The sequence below is a fragment of the Gallus gallus genome, chromosome 1 (genome assembly GCF_016699485.2).
Source record: "Gallus gallus isolate bGalGal1 chromosome 1, bGalGal1.mat.broiler.GRCg7b, whole genome shotgun sequence".
In the NCBI taxonomy this organism is placed as follows: domain Eukaryota; kingdom Metazoa; phylum Chordata; class Aves; order Galliformes; family Phasianidae; genus Gallus; species Gallus gallus.
In genome coordinates, this window is record NC_052532.1 from 141,674,566 (window position 1) to 141,690,359 (window position 15,794).

General features: G+C 36.7%; 1 long non-coding RNA gene across 2 annotated transcripts in view; it reads left to right on the forward strand.

Annotated features, from left to right (window-relative positions):
• The first annotated feature begins 3,242 nt into the window (after positions 1-3,242).
• The window catches only part of LOC112531532, a 55,000-nt gene continuing 42,448 nt past the window's right edge, over positions 3,243-15,794 (forward strand). The window contains exon 1 of one of the 2 annotated variants that reach the window (XR_005841994.1): positions 3,243-3,921. This is a non-coding gene — a long non-coding RNA (uncharacterized LOC112531532). The remainder of the gene's footprint in view (positions 3,922-15,794) is intronic. The other variant, XR_006931464.1, reaches the window with a different exon arrangement.

The following is a 15,794-nucleotide window of genomic DNA, read 5'->3' on the forward strand; positions in this document are numbered from 1 at the left end:
TCATGAAGCAGATCTTCCTGAAGGCCCTACTAAGGCATGTGGAAAATAAAGAGAAGGTGATTGGTGGTATCCAGCATGGCTTCATTGAGGGCAAATCATGCCTGACAAACTTGGTGGCTTCTTATGATGGAATTACAGCAACACTGGATAAAGGAAGAGCAACTGATGTCATCTACCTGGACTTGTGCAAAGTAATGCTCTCCCACATGACATCCTCGTCACCAAATTGAAGAATAATGGATTTGATGGATAGACCACTCACAGAATGAGGAATTTGCAGGATGGTAGACTCAAAGAGTTGCATTCAACAGCTCAGTGTTCAAGTAGAGACTGGTGACAAGTGGCATTCCTCAGGACTGGTGATACTAAATATCTTTGCAGGCAACATGGACAGTGGATCAAGTGCCCCCTCAGCAAGTTTGCAGATAACATCAAGCTGAGTGGTGCAGTTGACACACTGGAGGGAAGGGATGCTATCCAGAGGGACGTAGGCAGGCTTGAGAGGTAGACCCATGCCAACCTCATGAAGTTCAACAAGACCAAGTGCAAGGTCCTGCACCTGGGTTAGGGTGATCTCAAGCACAGATTCAGGCTGGGTGGAGAATGGCCTGAGAGCAGCCCTGATGAGAAGGATTTGGGATTGTTGGTCGATGAAAAATTCAAAATGAGCTGACAATGTGCACTTGAAGCCCAGAATGCCACCCGTGTTCTGGGTTGCATCAAAAGGAGTATGACCAGCAGATCAAGGGAGATGATTCTGTCCCTCTAGTCCCCATGAGACCCCACCTGGAGTACTACATCCAGTTCTGGAGTCTCCAACACAAGAAGGACATCAAACTGTTGTGGATCCGGAGGTGGGTCATGAAGATGTTCAGAGGGCTGGAGATCCTCCCCTACAGGGACAGGCTGAGAGAGCTGGAGAAGAGAAGGCTCTGGGGGGATATTATATAGTGAACATCCAGTACCGTAAGGGGCCTATAGGAAAGCTGAGGAAGGACTTTTTATAAGGACATGTAGCGACAGGATGAGGGGAAAATGTTTGAAACTGGAAAAGGGTAGATTTAGACAAGATACTAGGAAGAAATTCTTTACTGTGAGGGTGGTGAGAAACTGGAACAGGCTGCCCAGAGAGGTTATGGATGTTCCCACCCTGGAAGCATTCAAGGTCAGGCTGGATGAGTATTTGAGTAACCTGGGCAAGAGGTAGGTGTCCCTGCCTATAGCAAGGGGATTGGAACTAGATGATCTTAAATGTCCCTTCCAACTCAAACCATTCTATGATTTTATGATTTCAGAAGCTGTATGGTTCAGAACCACCTGAATGAGCAAACACACACAAAATTGTATCTCCAAACTCACAAAAATGTCATAGGACTTTGCTATTTTCATGAAGAAAGCACTTTGCTATGCAGACTTAAATGACTCCCAGTTTCTATCAGAAAACTGCTACAAAGTAATTTGTCAACAAAGAGATGTACTCATTTGCATCCTTTTTTTGTAGTTGTTACATTTGTTTCCTTTTGTTTTGTATTGTTTTGTTTTGTTCCTTGTTTGTTTTTGTTTTTCTTCCACTTAAATCACAGTAATGGACGCTACTTTTAGATTTTCCAGTGCCTTTTTTTTTTTTTTTCTCTCTCTCTTTTTCTTTCATATTCATTACTAGCAGTAGAGGAAATAAGATGAAGCTTGAGCAATCTAAGCATTGAGTATAAAACATTGCTGTCTATAACCCTTTAGTATGATTCCTGTGTGGTAACAGTGCAGATGCCTCACCTTTTTCCTCTGGTTAGAACAGTGTCTGAGCAGTTTAGAAAATGCACTGCTGCCCAGGAGTTCCAGACAGTTTGCATTAATATAACTCTTGCACATTCACCAGTGCCATTAAACATGGTACTGCTCAAATGACAATGAAACCTGTCTCTGGTGAATCTTTACATATCCTGTACTCTCATACATCCCATAGTAACAAGTGTGGGCTCAGTATGACAAAGTTATGTTGTGGTACTCATTACTAGTCTCAGATTTTGCCTCTGATTTTATTCTGCACAAGGAACTTGGAGGTAGTTTGTGTAAAACATACACTTCATTTTAAACTGTGGAGACTTCTCCTATTCTCCAGATTAAAATATTTATCTATCAGAATCTGGGACATTATACCTAAACAAATAGAAATTGGAAGTAATTTTATCATTTTTTCATTCTTTCCCCCCCTCTATCAACACCTGCTGTTTTTGCTGTTGTTTTTCTCTATTTAATTTTTATTTTCTTTGATTCTATTTCACGTGGGTAAATATTTTTTCTTGTAAACCTGTGAATCTTCTGAATGGAGAAGGGATTATTTATTATGACAAGAGGATAAGATTTTTATTTTGAAATATATATATATATATATAAACGGATATGCTTGGATACCTAGAATGGTTGGAACCAAAATCACAATCCAAAGTACGTGACTCAAAACATCACAGATTTCCAAATATTCTTCTCCATTTCAAATAACTTTTCTGCAGTGCTAAACATTGTCATTTTTGGTTAATTGCCTATCATGGCATCTTTGGAAGATATACTCATCCATTTACTATGAGTTCAGTACAGCTGTGAATTTTTGAAGGTTTTTGAGAGATCCAGATATTTAATGAGAAAATTAGGTATTCTACTAAACGATTATGACAATTTATATTAGCAAATAAATGTACTTGTATATTGTGCCTAAAAAATGAATATGTATTTTATAGCATTCCCCTATAGTGTTATTTCTTATTACATTTGCCTATCAGCAATGTCAACTTTTTTCACTCACACAACTAGTAACAGCAATAGACTATCTCTTCTTTATTTTCTGTTGGTTCAGCAGTTCTTCTGTTTCATTACTTGATCTCAGCAGCTGATGCTGCTCATCCATTTGTGTATTTATAAATAACCCCAGAAGGTAACGATGAATAGTACATATTTCTTCTTCTTTCTCTCATCCATTCATCTTGATGCTTGTTTTTTGTTTGTTTGTATTTGTTATTTTCTGGAATGGGTTTCCCGCTTACAAAAGCAACAAAAAAATATCAACAAAGACAGGTTCTTTCCTGTGTAGAGATTAATTCTCTGGGATTACTAGAAAAAAAGAACTACTCTTATTCCTTTTACTTCCCTTATCCATTCGGTTCTCCAAGGCTACACGTGTCTTGTCAATGTCTTGTTTTAAATCTCAAACAAGTCTGTTTAAAAATACCATTTGTATTTGGTGCTGAAAAGTGGTTAGAGTATTATTTCTGTTTTGTGTGTGTGTGGATTTTTTTTTTTTTTTATTAGAATGAAGATTGAAAAGTACAGCAAGTGCAGCATAAGGAAGAGTTCATTCAGATATGCAGAGTTGCAGTGTGCAGAGCTGTGAAAGGCCCTGGTCTTCCTACTAAAATGCAACTTGAATAAAATTATTGAGGTTATGGGGACATAATTGAGGCCATAATCTGACTTCTGTGTAGAAGTTACAAAAGAAGACAACTCCAAAATGTACTGATAGAGATTATCCCATCAGAGAAATGTATTCATTTTTTTCCAATTAGTAATCAATGAGATTTTTAGGATTTCTGTATAATATTTTTCAACAATCCTAGGTAGTAAATTATTGATAATTGCTATTGATTATCCTCATTTACAGAAGCTACTTTTGCAGCTTCAGAGGAAGGGGATGGTTGTCAAGGTCTTTGTTTTTTGCTGAGTTGGAGTATTGACTGTGTTGATTAACTCCATGGTTGCTATTTTGATTTTTTTTTTTTCTTCCCCTAAGACAGGGGAAGTAATCTCCTCCAAGACAGAAGTAACCTCTGCATTCTTTTGTCACTAATGCTGTGTTGAGATAGTAATCCACACTCTCTGCTATTCAGAAAAATATTTGAAGAGACGAGAGAGGTGGAAGATTCTCCCCAGGTACTCCAAAACTGTCTTTTCTGCATGTTTATCTGGAATTTATGCTTCTCATCTGTTCAGGAAACATTTAATTACATTATAATGAGTCATGGGTTGATATTATGAAATTTTCTTGTTTAATTCCCATTGAATGCATTGGAAGCAGTGCTACTAGAACAATGCCAGCATTCAAAAAAGCTTTAATAATAGAACATGGAAAGTTGGACTTTTCTATTGTTTATGAACAGTCCTTGGTTATTTAATCACTGTACAGTTCCTGGATTTTCACTTTTGACAATTTCTTCCTGCATCTTGAACTCATGCTGAGAAGCTTTACTGTTAGAGTGACAGAGCACTGGAACAGGCTGCCCAGAAAGGTGGTAGAGTCTCCTCTGATTCAAGACCTGGATGCTTTCCTGTGTGGTCTGCTATAGAGAACCTTCTTTAGCAGGAAAGTTTAATTCAATGATCACTAGGGGTCCCTTCTAACTCCTGAAATTATATGAGTCTATGAAAACGGAGACAATCTCTCTTTAGTCCTCTGTTAGAGGAAGGGAGAGGCAATAGGAACAGGTTTTCTGTAGCCATAGGCCAACATGGGATTTCTTTTACTTCCATCATGTTTGGGTATTATTTCTAAGTGGAAAAAAAAGGTGTGTACATCCCAAAGTGAATGCCTAAGCTCCAAACCATCTCAAGAATCAGTGCTGGTAACTATATATTCTATTCCTGCCCTCCAAATTGAGTGAGGTACTTCATCATTACTATGACTATAATACACATATGATACATAAGGGTGTATTATATTTATAATGCATAAATTGTCAATGCTATTTAAGATTCTGTTTTTATATTTTAAGAATAGCATTTTTTAAAAAGTTACATTATTTATATATGTATGCAGTCTATTGCTACAGGGTGTCAGACTGTGGCCATAAGTTTACAGAAAGTAATGGAAAGATTTTCTTGAGAATATTTAGCAAAGTAGTATCAGTTAGAAATATCCAAGTTAGCAAATTCTGGACAAGCCGGCTCAAATATTGGAGCCAATTTAACAGTCTCTTAGCATAATGAAGGAGGAGCACTGCAGCTGCATTGCTTCTGGTATACAAGACAGCTCCATGGGAGCCGGTCTGGGTATCGTTAGAAAATGAAAGTTATGGAGACATAATTCTAGGCTCCATGAAAGAATACCATGTCAGTACAGATTATTTAGACTAGTGGAAATCTGCTTAATTTCAGCAAATGCATCAATGTAGTGTTAAGGAAGGAAACAGCTTCGCCTACATAGCACAATCAGAACATATTTATTTTGTTAATGTTATGTTACCATAAAATAATAAGGGAAATTAAATCACAATTTAATTGTTCATCATGTTGCAGAACACATTGTATCTCAAGCTGTCATGGAAACTAGTTATCATATCTTTGAACTTTAAATCATACACATAAAAATTGAGGAAAGATAGAGAGATCACAATATTTGTATGAGAAAGATTAATGAGCTGTCTAAGCTGATTGCTTTTGCAGTAACTCATACTTCATGATATTGTATGAATGCATAACTAAGGATCTTTTTTGAGTTCAAATGAAAAAAAAAACCCTTTTCAATTTATCATTAGAGATCTAATGTTATACGTACCAAGTTATGAGTTTTACTTTCTACTTATATGAATTTTGATTAGTAGTAAAATATGCAACATATATTAACTATGTAAAAAGTATATCTGCTGGTTATTTGATTAAATGGCATTCTTTTTCCTAGAAACTTGTCATGCAATTGAATGAACAGTTTATTTAGTTCTATTTGTAGTATACCCTACACAACTTAAAGAATTACTTTTTCTGTCTAGATACTGTCAATTAAAAAAAGAAAAGAAAAAGAAAAAGAAAAAATCTATTGCATGATATATTTCAGTTTGTTCAGTATTATTCAGGTCAATTTTGGAGGCCTATCAACATTCATGTTGAGTTTGGCTGGAATCTCCTATTTATTTATTTATTTATTTATTTATTTATTTATTTTAAAATAACAGTTGTGAAAGAGGAAGGGCAAGGTAGGAGAAAAACTGAAGAATTTGAAACCCTTTTTTTTTTACTACAGAAAAAAATATGTAAACTAATAAACCAATTTTAGAAAAAAAAATCTGTTTTATTATTATGTTCATGTATGGAGAAAAAAATATATAATTCACTTAATGTTGGAAGTCCCACTTCTCTCCTCACTCCTCTCTGTGTAAAAAGATAGATGGAACACAAATAGTTTCTTCATCAGATTCATAAGCAAACCTAGTAAGAGCTATACCTCATATTGCAAGTAGGGTTTATGAATTCTTTGGAAAATTCAGATAAAACATATTTTAAAGTACAATGTTTATATCATTATGCTTACACGTTATTTTTGCTTTTTTTTTTTTTTTTCTTTTTATCTGAAGTAGCTCAAAGACAATCATTATACTCTTTAGTCATCTTGGCTTTGACCTTATTTTACCTGCATTTCTAAGATGTTAACTAAGACATTAACAGACTAGCACAGATCCAGTATTGTACTTATGATGCAGATGTATGATTATGATGTACTTATGATTAAAACAGTTGACTGAACTACGTTAAGTTCAGCAAACCTAGAAAACTTTTATTTCATCTGTGAAAAAAAGGGAGTTAGATGATACGAGAATGTGGTCATGATTTAATGTATTTGATTTTGCCTAAAACTTATAATTCAGTATAATCTCCTTTGCCCAGGGCAGTAATACATAGGTGTCAATGCAGTAACAACAAAGGAACGAGAACATCTATTTGTATTGTATTTTATTATTATTATATTGTATTAAATTTATATTATATATTATTATACATAATATAATATATAAAATATAATATTGTACTGTATCATTGTATTATTATTATTGTAGTTTAAGTCTAGTGCTCAAATCTTACGTTTACATTTTCTATCACCACATGTACACACATGCATAAAGTTATTTACCATGGTGATTTTTTCTAATTGTTTTCTGCTTCCTAAATATCTTTCTCCTTGAATATGATGCCAGCAATATTGTGATCCAGATTAACAAGAACTTTAATATTTTTTTCCCGCAATAAACGTTGTCTGGTTCAGTCTCCTGCAAAGAAATTGCTGTATATAATAAGATTGCATACATGAGGCGTCGCTCTGAAAGTAATGCTTCTGCTGAACAAGTGTTTTGTAGCTGAGAATTAGTATTAAGTCTATCAAACAGTGTTATTCTGCTCTTTGTATCTGTTGTAATTTCCATGGAAATATGCAGGGAGCATTACTTTCAGAGCCACCTACATAACTTCAATTTAAGAGATATTCTATGCATGTTATTCAGATCCAGTATACCACTAAAAGAGCCCTGATGTTGTATAATTAAATATTTTCTGCTTCTATCATTCAATTTAAGAATTGTAGTGTCCAGGATTTGGAAATGACATTTCACATCAAGGAAGTTTATTTTCTTTCCCCCACCCTATCATCTATGGAAAATTGTCAGTTCTTGCCTTAAATACCTGGGGGGAGACAGATTAAAAGTATACATGTATATTGTCATCTTCTTAAGAATAAAAAGAGACATTTGAAAACTAGTAAATGCATAATTAGATTCTTATACTTTTGCAAATACTACAAAAAAGGCTCTATGTATTTCTTTTATGAACTGTTAAATATCCCTGCTGCTTTGCTGCTTTAGATAAATGAGGTTTAATTGCTGACTTGTCTATAAATTAAGAAAGAAAATGTGTTGAATATTAAATAATAACATTTTGGTACCTATTAATCTTATTTGCTATTATGTGGAAGGCTAATTTATATACAGGAATGAAGAAATCACTTTTCCAACAGAGATCTTGAGTAGCAAACACTTTGCTTGAAACACAGAAAGCTAAGGTTTTGTTACTCCCTCTAAAGCTGAATCTGCAGTTTTTCTAAATCTACCTACATACTTAGAAATGTCTCCTGCTGTATTCCTGGGAGATATGGGGAAAAAAATAAAAATCTATCACCTCTAACTATAAACTAGCTGTTATTTTCTTTTTCACTGGCCCTTTCCACTAGAGTTTGCCCTGTATCCAAAAGTCAGGAGAGGGATAGATGCAGTGACTTCTGATTTTCATCATGTGTATTGGACCATAGACCTTTAGCTGTTTGCATTAAAACTGTAGATAGCTGTTTTACAATGGAATCAATGTTCTGGATGCTTCTGCTCTCTCATTCTACACTGCTTAGATCACATTACACATTTTACAGCAATAATATTGGAAAAGCTAATGTGTTCTGTTTTTAAATTTATTGGAAATCTTCATGTGTTTTTGTTGTTTTAAAGGGTAAAGAAGTTAGGCAGGAAATAAACCCCTTACATTCTAGCTTGTCTTCAGATTTCAGAGGGATTGGGGTCTTAGATTCTGAGCGATTACCCAATTTATTGCTATAATTCTAGTCACATTCAAATGAGCTAACATGGCCACCCTTAAGGAGTACAGTCACATTCAGTGAGAACTTTCATGTCTAGATTAATTGTGTTGTTTATTGAAGCAACAGATTACAGTTTCTTTTGGATTGCCAGTGACAAACACACTGTCTTCAGAGAATGCGCAAATATCAAGAATGTGAATAATAGAGCTGACTGTAAACATGCTAAATTATGAGTAACTCAGTAGAGATTTTTTTAAGTTTCCCAAGGAAGCATTGGCTATAAGCAAGTGTGTGAATCTTACCCAACTGGCATTCCTTTGGCAGGATGAGGAAGAGAAGCTGAACCCACTGACTCACGCCAGAAGTCAGTGGTGTCTTCTCAACTTGTCTGCAATTATATCTTTGCCAAAATTCACTCTCTCCTGAGGTATTTTTATGCTATTTTCCTACCCATTTCAGGCAAATCTTTAATGACTCTAGTCATACAAATCTTTGTTGTGATTGGTGCAACAGAAAAATTAAAAGATGCTGATTCAGGGTGACAACTATGCAGTTTATCAGTTCCATAGTATCATCATTTTCTCATCCCTGTAGTGCTATCACAGTCTAGCCAGGGGTTTTTCCCTTCCACTCCATCTTCTGCACTGTAGCCCTTAGAGTCAGCAATCCAAGTTGCCCTAGTGTTAATAACATCTAACATGGCAGGTTGTGTTATTTAGAGAATTATCATGGAATAGGCTTATTGCATATTAACCACATTTCACCTGGATCTTTCTTTAATGTTGCACTGTAAGATGGAGATATCCCAGTAAGTCACCTCCAAGAATTATTCCACATATTCTATCCAGAGACAACAGTCGCAACCTTCACAATATTTAGGAGATGGAGAGATCACATGCAGTCTCACTAGGAGGATTAAAGCTCAAGGGGTCCTTGGGCTGCTCTTCACTCAGGGTAGGATGACTGACTCATAGTCGTAGTATATAGCAAGAGGGTGTTACCAGCCTTTGAGAGAAATGGCCAGGCCAAAAGAGGAGGCTGGGGGCAGGGAGGAGCATACCGTCACAGTTTTCTGTAGTTTGCCTCATATATAGGAAGAGTAGTACTAAGGGGATAACAAATTAAAAATACAAGGTATTTATTACCACTTCAAGTAAATGAAGTGTAACTAAATAAAAAGTAAGGAATTATGTTTGCAGCAAGGATGTGGTCACTCTTTGTTTTCTGAATTATTGGTTTGATAAAAAAAAGAATAACAAAACGATGATAAAAACAAACACATAAATTAAGACAACAACAAAGAAAATGTAATTTTGGAAGTAAAACATCAATTAACAGTATAAGTGAACACAGTTTTAGTTTACTAAGGATATTTCTAGCCAGACAAGTTACTCTTTCTTGTGTTCCACTATAAGAGAACAAGGTATTTACTCAGTTTAGTCCCTTTTTGTATGGGAATTGTTAAGGCTTACCTCTGAGAGACTGAAGTGATTTTAAATTGATATTTGCTTGAACCTGCTGTGTTGGAACACTGTTTGTCTGAATCTGCCTCCACACTGCTGTGTAGATATATCCTCTGTTATTTCAAACCACAGTTCCAATTCAGCAAAGTGCAACAGTACTTTTTATCCTTTTCAGATGAAACTTGCAGCATTACACACCACAGAAAATGTAAAGAAATGATGGACAGTGGGTAGGAATTCCTAACCAGATGTGAAAGCAAAATAAAAACAAACAAAAAAATCCAAGCACACTGTAAATATGAAGCTTTCTACTTTAAAAAAAAAAAAAAAAAAAAAAAAAAAAAGCAGTTAATGTCATTTAAAGCCAGGATTTTGTACCTGTATTTTAAATGAATACAAATGTATGTACCACACATCAGTAGATTACTACAAAATTCATATTAGGACTATGAATATCAACTCATCTAATGAAGCTGTGTGTGGGGAGGATTTTTTTATTTTTATTTTTATTTTTATTTTTATTTTTATTTTAGTTTTTAAATCTGCACGGCATGATTCTTAAAGTCCAAGCTATTACTTATATGTGTTACTGAATACAATTCAACGTGCAACAGGATCTGGTCTGAAAGTAATGCTTCCTATTTTATTATGTTGTCCCATAATGTCAGAGGTGGATGTTGCTGGTATGGCAGTAGAGGCCAAACCTTCTCACCGGTATATCATTACATTTTGTTGCTGTGAGACAAATGGCACCAGAGGGTCAGTCTGACAAAATTGTGTTTCATATGGCAGTGAGTATGAAGCAAAGATGTGTTATTGAATTCCCTTGTTGGCATTCACCGGCACTTGCTGAACATTTATGGAGACCAAACAGTGGATGTGAGCACAGTCAGGCGATCGGTGGTGCCTTTCAGCAGTGGTGACAGTGACAGTGGTTTACCTCCTTTGATGCAGATTTTATGAACATGGCATGTAGGATCTTATTCATCACTGTCGAAAATGCATAGCTAACAGTGGTGACTGTTTAAAAAGACTATTTTGTAGCTGAGAATTTGCTCCATCAAACAGTATTATTGTGCTCTTTTTATCTGTCATAGTTTCCATGGAAATAAGTAGGAGACATTACTTTCAGAGCAACCTGCATACTTCAGAAAATGTTCTAACCACACCCCTTTGCAATGCTTGTGATACTCTGTACATGCAAAAGCTGAAATAAAGCAGCTAATACAGAAAACTCATTTAAGAAAAATATATCACTATAAAGCTGTGGTCACTAGCACAGGAAAGCAAATTTCATAAGGAGAATTATTCAGAAACAAAGATGATCACGGCTGCTGCCACAGGCACTTTCCATGCCATAGAAATCTTGTCTTGACTAAGAAGTATGTTGGAAGTAACATTAATCTTTTCCTTTATACAGTAGTGGCAGAGAAGATCTAATCTTTGGGAAATGAGGATTCAGAATGTGATCAAGTTTGAAAAACAATAATACCAACCTCGAGAGCATTAAATAGGCAGATGTAACAGCGTTCATTTTTCCCTAATCCACCCTTCACATAACACATGCCTTGTTAGTTTTTGTGTAGAAATCTATCTATATGGGTGTTGGCCCATAGCTCAAAACACCAAACCAGTAATATTATGAGAAAACATATTCTTCTGATGCTCTATTTTTGATGATGCATCTTTAAAGGGCTAAATTTCCTGCACCTAGAACCATTTCATCTACTCTTAATGTGAAATTAAATCACTGGGAGTGCTTTAGTTTGTTAAAGAAATTATTGTAATTTTCTTAGAAGTTTCTTTATACTGCCAGCAATGTGAATCACTTGGTGCAGCTTTCTACTGCACTTTTCAAACTGAGAACTCCTTAGGTGCAGTCAGTTCAGGTCATGTTTTATGAAACATTAGCTAAATATCACGAGAAAAAAAAAATGCACTTGGCAATATTTGTGGGGGATTTTCTAAATTATTATTATTATTATTATTATTATTATTTATGTATTCATTTTGATAGGTGGATTTTGTCTGGTTTCTACCATATTTGGCAGGGGGGCTGAAATCCAAAAACATTAAGTTTTTACATTGTGAAAAACAATTGCTAATTAAATGAAAAGCTCTATCGAGTCTCTTGATAAGTAAAGAAAATGAGACTGTTACAACAGTTCATCTTGCTTGGCTTTGTGCAGATAAAAATTGGCATGTACTTAACAGTAGATTACTCAGAACTGTCATATGAGTTACAAGGCTAGGTTATGAAGGGAAATTGGAAGCAGGATGGAGAGTGTAAATTTGATGTGCCAAAACTCAGATAATCCAGTGGAGACTAGAAAGATTAGGAAACTGTACATTTTGCAGTAGAGCAATTGAGGAATAAGAGGGAACAAGATAATAAAATTACATAGCAAAATACCATATTGTACTTTTTCATATCTAGCATATATATTTTTAATGTTAATTAATCTGTATGTGTAACAATATTATATTATTAGTATTTTAATTCAGAGGTGCTGGATGAATGGTAATTACTTGGTAATGATTCACTAAATGTCCAAGTAGTGGTAGCTATATAAAAGAGTACCTAAATGGGAGAAAGGTTTCTTTGGAAATACAGTCAGGTACATTAATGTATCTTAGTGACTGACATCATCCATGTGGACTTGTGCAAAAAAACCTGATACTGCTCTGAACAACATTCTTGATTCTAAAATGGAGTGAGGTGGATTTGATAGGTGGTGGATAAGGAACTGTCTGGATGGTCACGTTCAAAGACTTTTGGTTAAAGGTTTGATGATAAGGCATGAGTGGTGTCCCGCAGGGGACTGGTATTATTAAACAACTTTGTTAGTGACATGAACAGTGAGATTGAATATGCCCTCAGCAAGTTTGTGGTTGACATGCTGGAGGGAAAGGAAACCATCTGGAGGAACCTTGAATGTCTTGAAAAGTGGGCCCATGGAAACCTCATAGCGTTGAAGAAGACCAAGTGCAACACTCTGAATTTGGTTCAGGGCAATCCCAGACGTAAAAACAATCTGGGTGACAGATGAATAGAGAGCAGCCCTGCAGAGAAGGAGTTAGGGCTACTAGTGGATAAAAAACTGAATATGAGTTGGAAACATGGTCTTGCAGCCCAGAAAACCAGCTGTATTCTGTGCTGAATCAAATGAAGTATGGCTAGCAGGTCAAAGGAAGTAATACCACTCTAATTCACTCTTGTGTGATGCCAACTGGAGAACTGCATACAAATCTTGGGCCCGCACCATAAAAAAAGGCCTATAAGAAGAAACATGAACTTGCTAGAGGAAGTCCAGAGGAGGGCCAAGAAGATTATCAAAGGGTTGGTACATCCCTCTTATGAGGACAGGCTAAGGGAGCTGAGCTTGTTCAGGCTAGAGAAGAGAAGGCTTGTGGTAGACACTATAGTAGACTTCCAGTATTTAAAGAAGGCTGCAGGGGAGAGACTTTTTATCATGGATTCTATGGATAGGACAAGGGATAGTGGTTTTACACTAAACAGTGTAGGTTTAGATTAGTTATTAAGAAGAAATTCTTACTTATGACACTAGTTGTCCAGAGAAGTTGTGGACGTCCTCTCTGTGGAAGTGTTCAAGGGCAGACTGGATGGTGCTTTGAGCAGCCTGATCTAATGGAAATTGTCTCTGCCCATGGCAGTACGGTTGGAACTAGATGAAATTTAAAGATTCCCTCTAACCACCCTATGATTCTACGATTCTGTATACCAGTAAAAGGAAACTGCCTGTTTAAAATGCTGATGATAGGAAAATGTTGATGGTTTACGGGCTGGTCCAGCCCGGTTCCGTGACTAGTGGAGCAGAGGGATTTTTTTGCAAAATCCATGCTTCCGGAAAAAACAGGGGACCCCCCACAAGAAAGAATAATTAAAAAAAAAAAAAAAAACAGCAGCAATGATCTGAGGAGAAACAAACTAATTTACTAAATATAGTATCGGGATGCATAATAACACACTATAATACAATATAATTCAATATAATTGTTAATAAAATCAAATATAATTGAGAGAAGGATTGTCCAAGAGCTAAAGGCCTTACACTAATACTGGAGCCTTGCATGCAGTCAGGAGCAGCAGCGAGACGATCTGAAAGCAAGCATGACGAGACGAGAAGGCAGAGAAGACTCAGGTCAGGTGACCTACAGGCCTTATATCTGTTCTCCTGAGCAGGAATGATAACAGTATTCAAACAGTCTTCTGGGGAACGTAGTTCTTCTCTTCCGGACAAGTACCTGGAACTAGAGCATTTACTCTTTAACTCCCAGTACACTGCATGATGTTGTGATGTGGAATACCGATAACCAAAAATCATAAAACCATGACAGAAATAGATAAAATTAGTCTTACATTGAAAGCAAAGATACCTTTCTGCTACATAAAATGTACTCATCAAAACTGAGATTGAACAATGATCTTAGTTGAGAACACTAGTATAAATACCAAGCCATCCACTGGCACTATTTGTTCATGGGTCACTGAAAAGAAAAATGTGCATTTCCTTTTATCTTACATAGTGAAGATAGAGGAGAGGGTATAAATGGAGTAGGAGGATTAATTTACTCTGCTTTTGAAGCAGTGCATCTTGATGTCTGCTAACATTAAGCTGATAACATGAAGCTAGAATGGGCACTGTCAATGATATGAGGATGTCCCCAGCATCCTGCTATCCAGTTAATCACCCCACTTGCACTTACCCCTTCTCCTGGATGTTGACACAGACTCAACACATATGGCATGGTTAGAATAGTTTATTTGATTTACGGTCCTGTTCCTGCTACAAGTGACCAAGTTCATGGCTGTGCAGTAGGTAACCCCAGATAGCCCCAGTTATATTATCTGCACACTTTGATATCCCTTGTCCTAATTCCTCATGCTCATTTCCATTGCCCTCATCCCCCAGAAAGCGAACTGTATCCTGGGCTGCATCAAAAGAATTCTGGCTAGTAGTTCGAGGGAGGTGATTCTGCCCCTCAGCTCTGCATTGATGAGACCTCACCTGGAGTACTGCATCCAGATGTGGAGTCTTCAGTAGAGGAAAGACATAGATCTGCTGAAGGGTGTCCTGAGAAGGACCAAAAAAAAAACGATCCATGGAATGAAACACCTCCCATGCGAGGACAGGCTGAGACAGATGTTCAGCCTGGAGAAAAGAAGGCTGCATGGTGACTTGATAATGGCCTTTCAGGGGAGCTACAGGAAAGAAGGGAGCAGACTCTTTAGCAGGCTCTGTGCTGACAGAACAAGGGGAAATGGTTTCAAGTTCAAAGAGAGTAGATTTAGCTTAGATATAAGGAAAAGGCTTCTACAGTGAGGGTGGTGAGGCACTGGAACAGGTTGCTCAGGGACATGGTTGATGCCATGTGCCTGAAGACTTTCAAGGTGAGGCTGAAAGTCTCTCTGTGGTGTCCCTGTCATTGCAGCGGAGTTGGACTAGATGCCTTCAGAGGTCCCTTACAACTCTAAGGATTCGGTGATTCTACAGTTCTATGATTTTATGATTCTATGATTCTTGTACCTCCCCTTTAGATAATGAACATCCACTGACAAGTCACCTTGGAGCCTTCTCTTCTCCAAGCTGAACAGCCCCAGCTGTCTCAGCCTTTCCTTGCAGACGAGGTGTTCTGTTCCTTGAGTCATTTTTGTGTCTCTCCTCTGGACACATTCCAACAAGTCCATATCTCTCCTGTACCAAGAACTCCCCATGTCTGGACAGAGTACTCCAGGCGAGGCCTCATCAGTGCAGAGTAACAACCTAACAAAGCTTGTGTTTCCTTTTTGCTAGTTGGTGGAGACAGAGCAGTTGTTTTGATCCATAGGGATCTGACAACATCCATCTTGCCATTTTATTCTTAAGAACTGAATCTCCTGTTCAGGTCCCAGAATGATTTGGATTATTTTCTTTCTTTTCTCAAAAACTTCCTCTGCTCTGTTCTCCCACAGGATGATGCAATCAATGTGTTCC